Source organism: Crocodylus porosus, unplaced genomic scaffold, assembly GCF_001723895.1.
Source record: "Crocodylus porosus isolate Cpor-Errol unplaced genomic scaffold, CroPor_comp1, whole genome shotgun sequence".
Lineage (NCBI taxonomy): Eukaryota > Metazoa > Chordata > Crocodylia > Crocodylidae > Crocodylus > Crocodylus porosus.
Genome location: NW_017728951.1, coordinates 32223589 through 32234449, shown reverse-complemented (window position 1 = coordinate 32234449; position 10861 = coordinate 32223589). Strand labels below are relative to the sequence as shown.

Sequence of the window (10861 nt, the reverse complement as noted above, 5' to 3'; positions counted from 1 at the left end):
CCCCATCTGGTTTCAGCAGGGGTCCAACGTTGCCCTTGCTTTTCCTCCGGCTCCCCACATATCTGAAAAAGGACTTTTTATTGTCCTTGATGCCTGAAGCTAGTTGGAGTTCAGTTGCAGCCTTGGCTTTCCTGGTTTGCTATTAGTTAGACAGCAACCTCTTAGACCTTGCAATATACTCTGATTCCTAAGTGTTGGTGGTCATGGGTTATAGCAAGATAGTGACCTTAAGAAGAGTAGCTTACATGTTTTCCCCAGGACTGAGAAGGCTCTGAGGGCTAACGGCTTATCTACAGCTGGAAATCTACCTAAATAGCTAACTGGGGACAGTTATTCTAAAATAGCTATTTTGGTTTTAAGAGAAATAATGGTTCAGGAATAGCTATTTTGATCAAGTTCCAAGTATAGGCAAACCCTAAGAAGCAAACCTCTCTATAATTGTGTTAACACAGATGGCACTGGAACTGTAATAGTTCTGTTGACCTTAAAAAGCTTTGTTATGTCTACTATGGTCATTTTTAAAAGTCTCTTTGTCCATCATTAGTAGCCATAGTGTTAATGAAATCTGCTTTACAAAGGTTGCCAGTAGGCTTTTATGTTAGGAAGCACATATTTTTGTAACTTAAAAGTAAACTTCTTAAAATTGCTGAGAAAGATATTTATATTCTTGCAAAATCAAGAATTGCTGTAAAGAGGAAGGCATAAGTACTTTGCTTACTATACTGGAAAACACTTTTACAGTCCTTATTGAAGAAGGTCAGGAAGGATATTCTTCATACTTAGTGGTGATTTAATGAGAAGAGATTTTGGAGTGGATTTAGAAACCACTCTCACGCCCAGACATGTTATGATTGGCTTATCGCATAATCATATTCCTTGCTACATAGATTCAGTGTCAAGTTTGTGCATGTCCTTTTTTTTTTTATTTAATGGACTTTTCTTTTTTAATTATCTGAACAAGATATATTTTGAATACTGTATTTACCTGAATTCAAGATGACTTAGAATTTAAGACAAAGCTCCCCGTAATTACTTTCTCTATGTGTGAAATTTATACATTTGTTATAATTGTCCATGTATAAAATCTAATTATTGGAGGGTCATCTTAAATTCATCCCCATCGCTACTACTATTGCAGCAGGAAAAGCAGCAGCAGGAGGCAGGTAATGGAGGAGTCAGGAGCCCTGCCCCTTTCCCCTTGGCTTCTTTCCACCTGCTCCTCCTGATGCCTGCACCCCTCCTGCCCCCAGTGCCTGGCTGCACATGCCACCTGTACCCAACCCACCCCACCTTTCCTGCCCTTCCCTGCCACTTATTTCTTCTACTTGGCCTCACCCCTTTGCCACATACCCTCAGTCATGGCTGTGGCTCTGGCCCACCCCCGGGCTGGAGCTGAAGCTGGAACAAGAGCAAGTGATACCATTGCTGTAAATCCTGCTGCCTGGCTGGGTAGGGGCCAGCGCCGTAACCTGTCCTGTGTCCCTGGCTAGAGCTGGGCCAGAGCCAGAGCTGCAGCTGAGAATGAGCAGTAGTGGGGGATGGGAAAAGAGGTGGGAAGGCTGAGACAGGGAGGCAGAGATGATAGGGAGTAGGTGGCAGGGTGGGGAGGACAGCAGCTGTGGATCCAACTTTGAGCTGAGGCCTGGGTTGGGGCCACGGCCAGAACTGCCAGCTGCAACCACAACTGCAGCCACCGCTTGCATCTCCCCCTGCCCCTCTGCCCCCCACCTTCTACTTGAATCCAAGTTAAGGGGCTTTTCCCCCTATCTTGAATGGGGGGGGAACCTCATCTTGGATTCAAATAAACACCCAGTAAAGGTACTTTTGAGGAAGAAAAATACCAGATAAGCATCTTAGCTCTTAATGGAGGAGAAGCAATTTAATTTCCATAAAATTCTTTTGGCACTTCAACTGTTTTTCCATGTGCTGTTAGAGAGATGCCACCCAAACCTATTTCAGGGTGGATGTGATTGGTGCAAGAGTTGACTTCCTGATCCCAAATTTACTTCTCTCTCTCTCTCTCACTTTCTCTCCATTATTCCCTCTTGCTTGTTTGCAAGCCACCCTTATGAACCATCCTAACTGGGTAGTGGAAAAATAATGTAAGTGAGACTGGGTAAAAATAGAGTTATTTAGCTATTCATTTATCACTATAATAGTAATAATAATAATAATAATAATAATAATAATAAAAATAATAGTCAGCTAGCTACCATGGTCCTCCTCTTTACTCCCCCTATATTTTCACTACCCTTTCTTATCTCTTTGTTTTCTCCATATGCCTTTGCTTATAGTCTGTGCGTGAAGTCTTATTCCCACTGACAGCAATGGCAAAATTCCCACTGACTTCAAGCCAGGATTTCACTCTTTGTATCTTCATCTCAAGAATACATTAGCATTAGCCCAACAATAAAACAATGTTCTCAAAATCTGCACTGTAGATAAGTCTGGATACCCATAATCAAGAAAGATTAATTCTAACTGGGGGAGTGTCGCAGAGCACTCGGGTGCCCTGTGCCTAAAAGCAGAAAATGGCTCAGGAGAAACCCTTAGTGGTGAGATGGGGGAGGCTCAACTGTCAGTCACCAGGGCAGCACAGGTGCTGGTTGCTAGGGCAACCAAGGGAACCGGCTGACAGGAAGGGGCAGGGCTTGGCCCTTCTTAAACCCAGGCATGAGGCCAGGAGGGCAGTTCCCCTCTGGCAGCCAAGGAGTGGGGAGCTCGGCCAGTGCAGAGAGAAAGGAGAAGATAGACTGCATGAGCATCCACTGGTTGTGGCCATGAGTTGGAGTATTTTCCCAGTAGGGATAGAACGTTGTTTCGACCGGACGGTGTAGTTTTATGTTATAGCCTAGGGGCTTTATGTTTTGTGTTTACTGTTTTAACCGGAGGACCAGGTGAGGCTATTAGGGGTTGGAGGAGGCCTTATAGGAGTTCCACAGTTGTGTGGGGACCCTGGCATCAGAAAGAGCACAGTGGTTTGGGGGGGATGCATTGACCCTCCAGCCCCAGAGCGAGAAGGGGGGTGGTGAGGAGCCCTGGAAGGAAAGGAAAGGGCCAAAGGATAACAGGACCTAGGTCAAACCACATCAGTTCCATCTGAGAGGCTTGGGCTGTGGTGTAGGGGAGGAAAGGAGCCGCAGGTAGCACCCCCTGGCACTGGGACGCATAAAATGGACAGCCTCCCACTGATTACACCAATCAATTAATTAATTAAGACCAAGGTGTGGCAGATGAGTAAGCAGGCGGTTGGCCCATTACAGGAGGGCGGAGTCACTCTCAAAGAGGGTGATACTTCTGTCACAGGGACGTGTAGAGAAAAACTGATGTAATGATCAGGGGAAATGAGAATTTGCCTTGTGCAGCCTAATGTTTGGAGGGATATCGTGATTGTTCTCAATTTCATACATCAGGAAATAAACCCATGAAAGGAACAACAAGCTATTTAAGGTGGAGACTATCCTCAGAACAAATTTAGACTTAAATTAGAAGAAGGTTTTTACAATCAGAAGAATACAATTCTTCCAATTGTCAGTGAGGGCGAGTAACCTTACTGGTTTCAAGATAGAGCTTCATAAGTTTTATGGTGTGTCTACCAGTGCTAGCAGGGACTGGACTTGATGACTCAGAGTTCCCTTTTATCCCACTTTGTAAAACAGCTCAGCATTAGCCCTGCTGCCCTCTGTTTATGCCTTAAAGCATGGTTTCCCTTTCATAAGGTGTTTTCAATTACTGCAGTATAAAAACTTCATCACTTTGAATTTTCTATATAACGTTCCATGCAATTAAATGTATGGAATACATTCAATACTCACATTTTCCTTGATTTTTGTTTTCCATTAGCTTTAGAAGACTTACAAAACTTTAACTATGCTGTCATCTCCCAAGTCCTAGTTAAAATTCCTGAAGAGAGTCTAGCTGGTTCTCTAGCACTTCTGATGCACTGAGTTGTAAGAACTGGCTGTTGTTTTCAGTGGAATTCAGGGAAGTTTTACTCTTTATTCCATGGTAATAAGATCAGGTACAGACTGCTGTATGTAGGGCTGTGACTAAACACTTGATCATATCATTGAACCCTAACCTGTGTTTTAGCATTATGTTCATTGTTTTAGCTTTTAGTACAAGACTCATAGGTATGGTTAGTATCCAATACTTCTTGTCTTTCTTCTTATGTATGGATTGTTTTTGATTTGCTCTGTAAATGTTAAAGATTTCTATGACTTTGCTGATCATAGAAATGGATTTTAATTAAATATATATTTCCTACCATAATACTTGCTCATGTCATGAAGATTCTACTGAGGCTGTGGTATCAGATTTTGCCAAGCATTAGATTTTAAAAGTGTAAAAATACATTGCTTAGGTATAGAGTAGGGCTGTGTGAAGCTTTGGTTCCTGATTCAAGTCGGCAGAGATTTGGCCTGATTCGGTGGCCAAATCTCTGAATCTGAATCAAATCAGAGGACCCTTTAATATCTCTGAATTGATTCGGAGAGATTCAGCAATTTGGAGGTAGATACAGCTTTAAATGTTTTTTCTGCATACCTCTAGGTAGCAGGGGCTCTGAAGGCTGCAGTGCTGTGGCAGATGAAGCGTCGCACAGAAGCATGGGGGAGCTCCTCAGCACGCTCAGCAGCAGACCCAGAAGTGGACCAGAAGCACTTCCGGTCCACTTCCTAGTCTACCGGGGAGGGTGCAGGGGGGCCCTTCCCATGCCCCCCCCCCGGGCTCAGTGACTGGTGCCTCCTGGGTCTGAAGGGGGCACCTGGGGTCCCCCTGTGGCTGATTGCCGAGGTGGAGGGGGGGCATAGGGACCCCCTCCCACGAACTCCCGGGCAGACCCAGAAGTGGATTGCAAGTACTTCTGGTCCATTCTGGGTTCGTTTCCAAGCACACTGGAGAGCCCCCCATGCTCCTGTGGGATGCTCCATCCACCCCAGCATTGCAGTGATCATGAGCCATGCTCAAGGTATGTAGAAAAATCTTTTAAAGTTGTGCCTGTGTCTGAATCGCTGATTCGCTAAATCAGCATCGAATCTTCAGATTCAGATTTGGCCAAATTGAATCAGGGACAGTGATCTGAATCAATTAATCGAATCACTGTCTCTGATTTGAGCTGAATCTGAATCAAATAGGGCCTGTTTCACACAGCCCTAGTATAGAGGCTACTCCCATGTGGTTTTTGTGAGACAATTTGAATTTGTTGTAAAATAGAGAGGTTTCTCCACTTCAGTTTATAATTGTGGGAATTATTGCTGGTCTTGGTATATGTGATTGCTGTCACTCATAAACCAAGGGAGACACCAAATTTAATTAAACCAACTTTTAAAAAACCTTTGGGATTGTGTTTTTTAATGTATGTGCAACTGGTATTTGATGCTGGGATTCAAATTTTTGAAAAAAATTTTAAGGATTAAAACTGTATTGCTTGATTTATACAAAATATTGCCAACTATTTGATAGATTCAGTTACTGTGATAACAGGCATCAAACTAAGCATGTAGAAAAGCAGGCGGATGCAATGATCTGTAGTATAAATAATACAAATATGTCTTCACATTTAATTATAATTGCCTACATCTTGTGTTGTACAGAATTGATTTGTGTGCATCAAGAGAAACTGGAAATCAGAAATGCAACTCTTGTTGGTGGGGTTAAATAAATTAATGTTACAGTTGTTTACCTGAAGGTATGTTATAAATAACTTAATCTAAAGTTGACCTCTGAGTTAACTTTCTTTGTAGAAACTGCTTTCAGAAAAAGCAATGTTTTTATTATAAAACAATTTAAATCTTAACTTTTGTTATTTTGCTTTTTCTCTGTTGTAAAGGAAGCCATTATCTTATGTTCTTATCATTCAATACTTTGCTTATGTAGTATTTATTACACCATGATGGGAGGTCTCTTAATGAGAGATGAATAATATATTTGAAAGCAGGAGGTACCATTATGTTAAATCAAGCAGCATACACTTTTCAAAGTTTCTCAGCCCTTCTGCGTAGGCTCTTTCAGGACCTTACAGTGCTTTGAGTTAGTAAAAGCTTTCATTTAATTTCCATTTTAATCAGAATACTTGTCACTTTGTCTGCCACTCTTTCAAAGCATTTACTGTTCTGAAAGGGAAGGAGGTCATCTGAGAACCATAGATTTTTCAACACTTCTTTCTTTCTGATAAGAGTTGAGGCTGAAGATTTTGAAACTTGACTGTGAACAGAAGCAAGAAAATGTGAAAATGTAGTCTTCTTAAATAAAATGCTTGAAATGATTTTTGAGCTGTGAACATGTCATTGTGGCTGCCAACACAATTACAACCATTTGTATATAAAATGAAAATAGAATGAAAGTTCTTACTGACTTCAGGCAATATGTGATTTTAAAGTCAGAGTTGTCTAGAAATATAATAAATAAAGAAGAAAACTTAAAGATCTTTACAGTTATCTCTTGCATTAAATGCATGGGCACTGTAGATGAGTTCCAATCAACATAGTAATCATGACATACTGGGGACTCTGTGATGCTGATTAGTCAATCAGAATTGAAGTAATTTGAAATCTACATAAAATAGTGCACTTTTATGTTGCAATGAATATCTGCAAGTGTTCCACTAATGCAGGGGTGTCAAACTCATTCGGCTCCATGGCCCAGATGAGGGTCACTGGGACGATCTGCAGGACAGACTGGAACAGATCCCTTGTGCAGTGTGTAGCATGCACCAGCCCCAGGGCTCACATGCAGCACATGACTCAAACCAACCCCCTCTGCTGTGTACAAGGTTCATGGCACTAGGTGCAATCCATGTATCGCATGCAGTGTGCAGGACTTGGGCCAGTGTGGGGGGTCATTCCAGCAACCCAGGGGCCGGATAATATTGCTCACTGGGCCAGATCCATGTCTGACCCTCCTGCATTAATACATTTACCTGGTTTGCAATTGTAAATATATTATTTGAAAAGAGTGAATGCGCCAAAGTTGTTGTTGTCATTGTTTTGGTTCAGGGGGAGCTGTATCTGTGTCCTTTTCATTCAGCCATCTCAAATTACAGGCCCATGATTGTCTTTCTCTTTTGGTGAAATTCTGCAGTTCCCCTGAAGAGACTAGGTATCCAAGTCACTAGATGTCTCAAAGTCCATTTGCAGTTTTGCAACTGTTATAGACTTTTTTCAGGACTTACAACTAAAGTTAGGCAAACCGTTGGCCAGGACAGATCCAGAGGAGAGTGCAGGGGGGTGGCGACACCCCTTCTTTCAGATCATGTTGCAGGAGCAGCAGCCTGCGACTTAAATGCTGAAGAAGGTAAGAATCTTACCCTTCCCTTCCCCTCTATGCTTAAAGGCACATCCCCTTCCCTCCCATTCCTTCCTTCCCAGCCTGTCACTGCTGCTGTCCCTGCTGTCCCAGGGGTGAAGGGAGCTCCAGTCCATCCTGGCTCAGCCTGGGACTATAGCATGAGGGATGGCAGCAAGTGGGTGCATTCCCCCTCCCTGCATGCCGCTCCCAGTTCCCTACCAGCTTGGGAGCAGGTGTGGGAGGGGGAACATGCACACTTGTCACTGCTGTCCTGGCTGAGCACAGCCCCCATGCAACCTGGTTGGAGTGGGACAAGATCTACCCTCATCCCTGGGACATTAAGGACACTGGCAGCAGCCAGCAGGGGGCATTGTAGCAAAACCCCCAGTTTTTCTTTTTTATTATTATTTTAAAATACATTCCCTCCCCTGCCCCAACCATTTCTGACGTTCTCTCTGCCCTCTTTCTCCCTTATAAGTGATTACAAGTAGTACTAGGTAAGTTAATCTAAGTTCTTATACTCACTTATAGTAACAATCCCCTTTTATATTGTAAATAGTGTTTTATTATGTTTGTATTGATTTTACTGTTGTATATTGAATTTATATGATTTAGGCCTATGTTTGTAAAGTAATGTCAAGTTTTCATTTTGTTTGTCAAGCCTCCATCTTGTATCCTCTGCCTAGGTGTAACCTATGTTGTAGCTGTGACTCGTGTATAACCAGTCTCATGTAAACTGGTTCCTGAATGAATGGGAATGAATGAGGGTGCTTGAGGTACAATGGTAGCAGGTCTCTACTAAATGATCAACTCAACAACTGGACCATCAACTCAATGATTGGACCATTGCCTTGCCTTGACTCACTCAGGAACCACGTCCCTCACCCAGGAGCAGAACAGAAATCCAGCATTTGGAAGACAAAGACCTTACAGAAACCAGCAGTGCCACCATTGTGTCCTACCAGACAATGAGGACACCTGGATCTGCATGTAGACATCTGATCAGGACTGTTCTTGCCTGGACATGTCCCTCCCATAGAAGACACAGGTAGCTCACCCCTATAAAAGGGGTGGTAGAGTGTGACCCTCTCATCTGGACCAGCACTGTGCCACACCACCTATATATCCAGAGGCCCTGCTGGTGACCCCCTCTGAACAACACCTTGCTGGAAGAGGCCCTGACTGACCTTTGAGGATCAACTCACAGCCCCAGATAGCTATCACCCACCTTTCTTCCCCAAGCAAAGGACCTGGACTGTTCCTACACACTTTAACTTCAATCTCTCCACCAAGCCTTTTTCTCTCCTGCTACCATTGTGTGGGTACATGTGTGAGTGCTTGTGTGTGTGCGTGTAGGAACCACTAACTTTGTGAGCTGTATAGTACATTGCCTGTCTAATAAAAGTGATATTCGTGACCCTGAGTCAGTCTCTGTCTCGCTGCAGGCTCCCAACTAAATCCCCATCTCTCTGACCTCCCTCTGGGCTTTGTTCCCCTCTGCTGTTTCTATCTCCTCCAGCTCTGGCTTTCTCTCCCTCTCTGCTGACCTCCTGGCCCTACTCTTTGGTTTCCCAGCTCTAGTCCTCACTCTGTTGTCTGCCTCTGCCTTCTCACTGATCTCTCTCTCCATTCCCACTTGTGTCTCACCAGCTCTGCCTTCTCCCCAATCCCTGTCTCTCTCTCTACATTCCCTCCCCAAGCTCTCCCTCCATTCCTACTTATGTGTGTGTCTCTCTCTGCCTCTGCCTTCTCCCCGATCCCTTCCTGTTTGTGTCCTGCTGCCTTTGCCTTCTCCCCGATCTCTCTGTCCCCCAGTGTGCCTCACCACCTCCGTCTTCTCCCTGATCTAGCTCCCAGCACCTGAAGACTCTCCAGCTCCCCTGCCACATCCATGGCTTCCTCGCAGCCTCTCCAGCTCCCCTGCAGCCTCTTCAGCTCCCCTGCAGCTTCCCTGGCTCCCCCCAGTCCCAGTTTCCCTCTTCCCATGTACCTCTCAGCTCCCCCGTAGTCTCTTCACTCCAGCTGTGGCCCCAGTCTCCGTGCTGGCTCCTTCCCAGCATCACTCTTCCACTCTGCTGGCATTCGGCTTTTTCCTGTGATTAATTTAGACTAATTAACCTTAAGTAACCTGAAGCCCCAGTAACCTTAATAACCCCAGGGGCCACAGTAACCTTAAGTGACCCTGAGTAACCTCAGGGTGTATTGACCCTGAGTAACCCTAGGGGCCACTTGACCTTGAGTAACCCCAAGCACCAAGTTATCCCAATGTCCTCTAGTGTTAAAACACAGCCATGAACATGTGTGTTTGAGTGTTTGTGTATGTGTACATGTGTGTGAACTCATAGTGGTGTTTATGCAGTGTGTGCGTGTGTGTGTGTGTGTGTGTGTGTGTATAATTGTATCACACCCTCCTGTCAAACAGCACAATATTGAGATCCTAAGTGTTGATCTGGTATGTGTCAAGTCAACAGAATTACTCTGAGTGTGGAGGGGGAGGGATGGGGGGAATTCTTACCTTTCTCAGGACTTAAGTCTCTGGCTGCTCCTTCTGTGGCATGGTCTGCCTGCCCCAGTGGAAGGGGGAGAAGGGGGAGGTGACTGGTAGCAGGGGTTGCAGCCATCCCAGCAGCACTGGTCACTGCAACTAAATCCCCCTGCTGCCCTCCCTCCCTCTCACTGTAAAATCCTGCTTCATTTCTGCCATTGACTGATTTGGACTGAATTTTTTTTTCTTACCAAAATGGGGGTGGGGGAAGAAAAATTTCCTATGACACAAAATGGAAAAATAAAGGGGGGAAGGGGCAAATTCACAAAACTTGAGCACAGGGAAGTATCCCCCTTTGACTCAGCAAACCTGGAGTGAAGATTCTTACCTAAGATATGCAAGACACACGTTTGGTTCCCTTCTCAGGGGATTTAAATACATGTCTCAGCAAAATTGAAATGCTAGATTTTAAAAAGGTAGATTTCATCTGACTCAAGGAGCTAATAGGCCTGGCCTGCAGGAAGTCTGGGATCTTCTAAAGGCCACATTTATGGGAAGCCCAACTTTGCCTCCACCTTCACAAAAAAATTAAGCTGCCAGATACCTAATAATGGTTTTCTGGATAAGGAAGGGGAACAACTCAGGAAGGAGATAACAAAAGAGACTGCCAGAGAGCTTTTGTTGTGCCTAAATAAATTCAAGTCAGCAGGACTGAATGAACTTCATCCTAGGTTCCTGAAGGAACTAGCAGAGGAGATCTCAGAGCCCTTGGCAATGATCTTTATGAAGTCATGGGAGATTGGACTGGAAAGGGGCCAATTTAGTGCCCTTCTTTAAAAAGGGAAAGAGGACCTAGGGAACTACAGACCAGTTGGCCTCATCTCAATACCTAAGGAAGGCCATTTGCAAGCATCTGAAGGAGGAAAGGCTGATTACAAGCAGCCAGCATGAATTTATGAAAAATAAATCATGTCAAACAAGCCTGATCTGCTTTGACAAAGTAAGTACTTGGGTGGATGAAGGGAATGCTGTGGATATAGTGTATCTGGACTTCAGCAAGGCTTTTGACAAGGTGCCACATGACCGTCA

At 44.3% G+C, this 10861-nt stretch overlaps 1 long non-coding RNA gene across 1 annotated transcript in view; it reads left to right on the top strand.

Annotated features, from left to right (window-relative positions):
- Positions 1–10526, top strand: part of LOC109323913 — a 16416-nt gene extending 5890 nt beyond the window's left edge. Inside the window, exons 2-3 of the long non-coding RNA XR_002104779.1 lie at positions 1590–1592; positions 10417–10526. This is a non-coding gene — a long non-coding RNA (uncharacterized LOC109323913). The remainder of the gene's footprint in view (positions 1–1589; positions 1593–10416) is intronic.
- Positions 10527–10861: the final 335 nt, after the last annotated feature.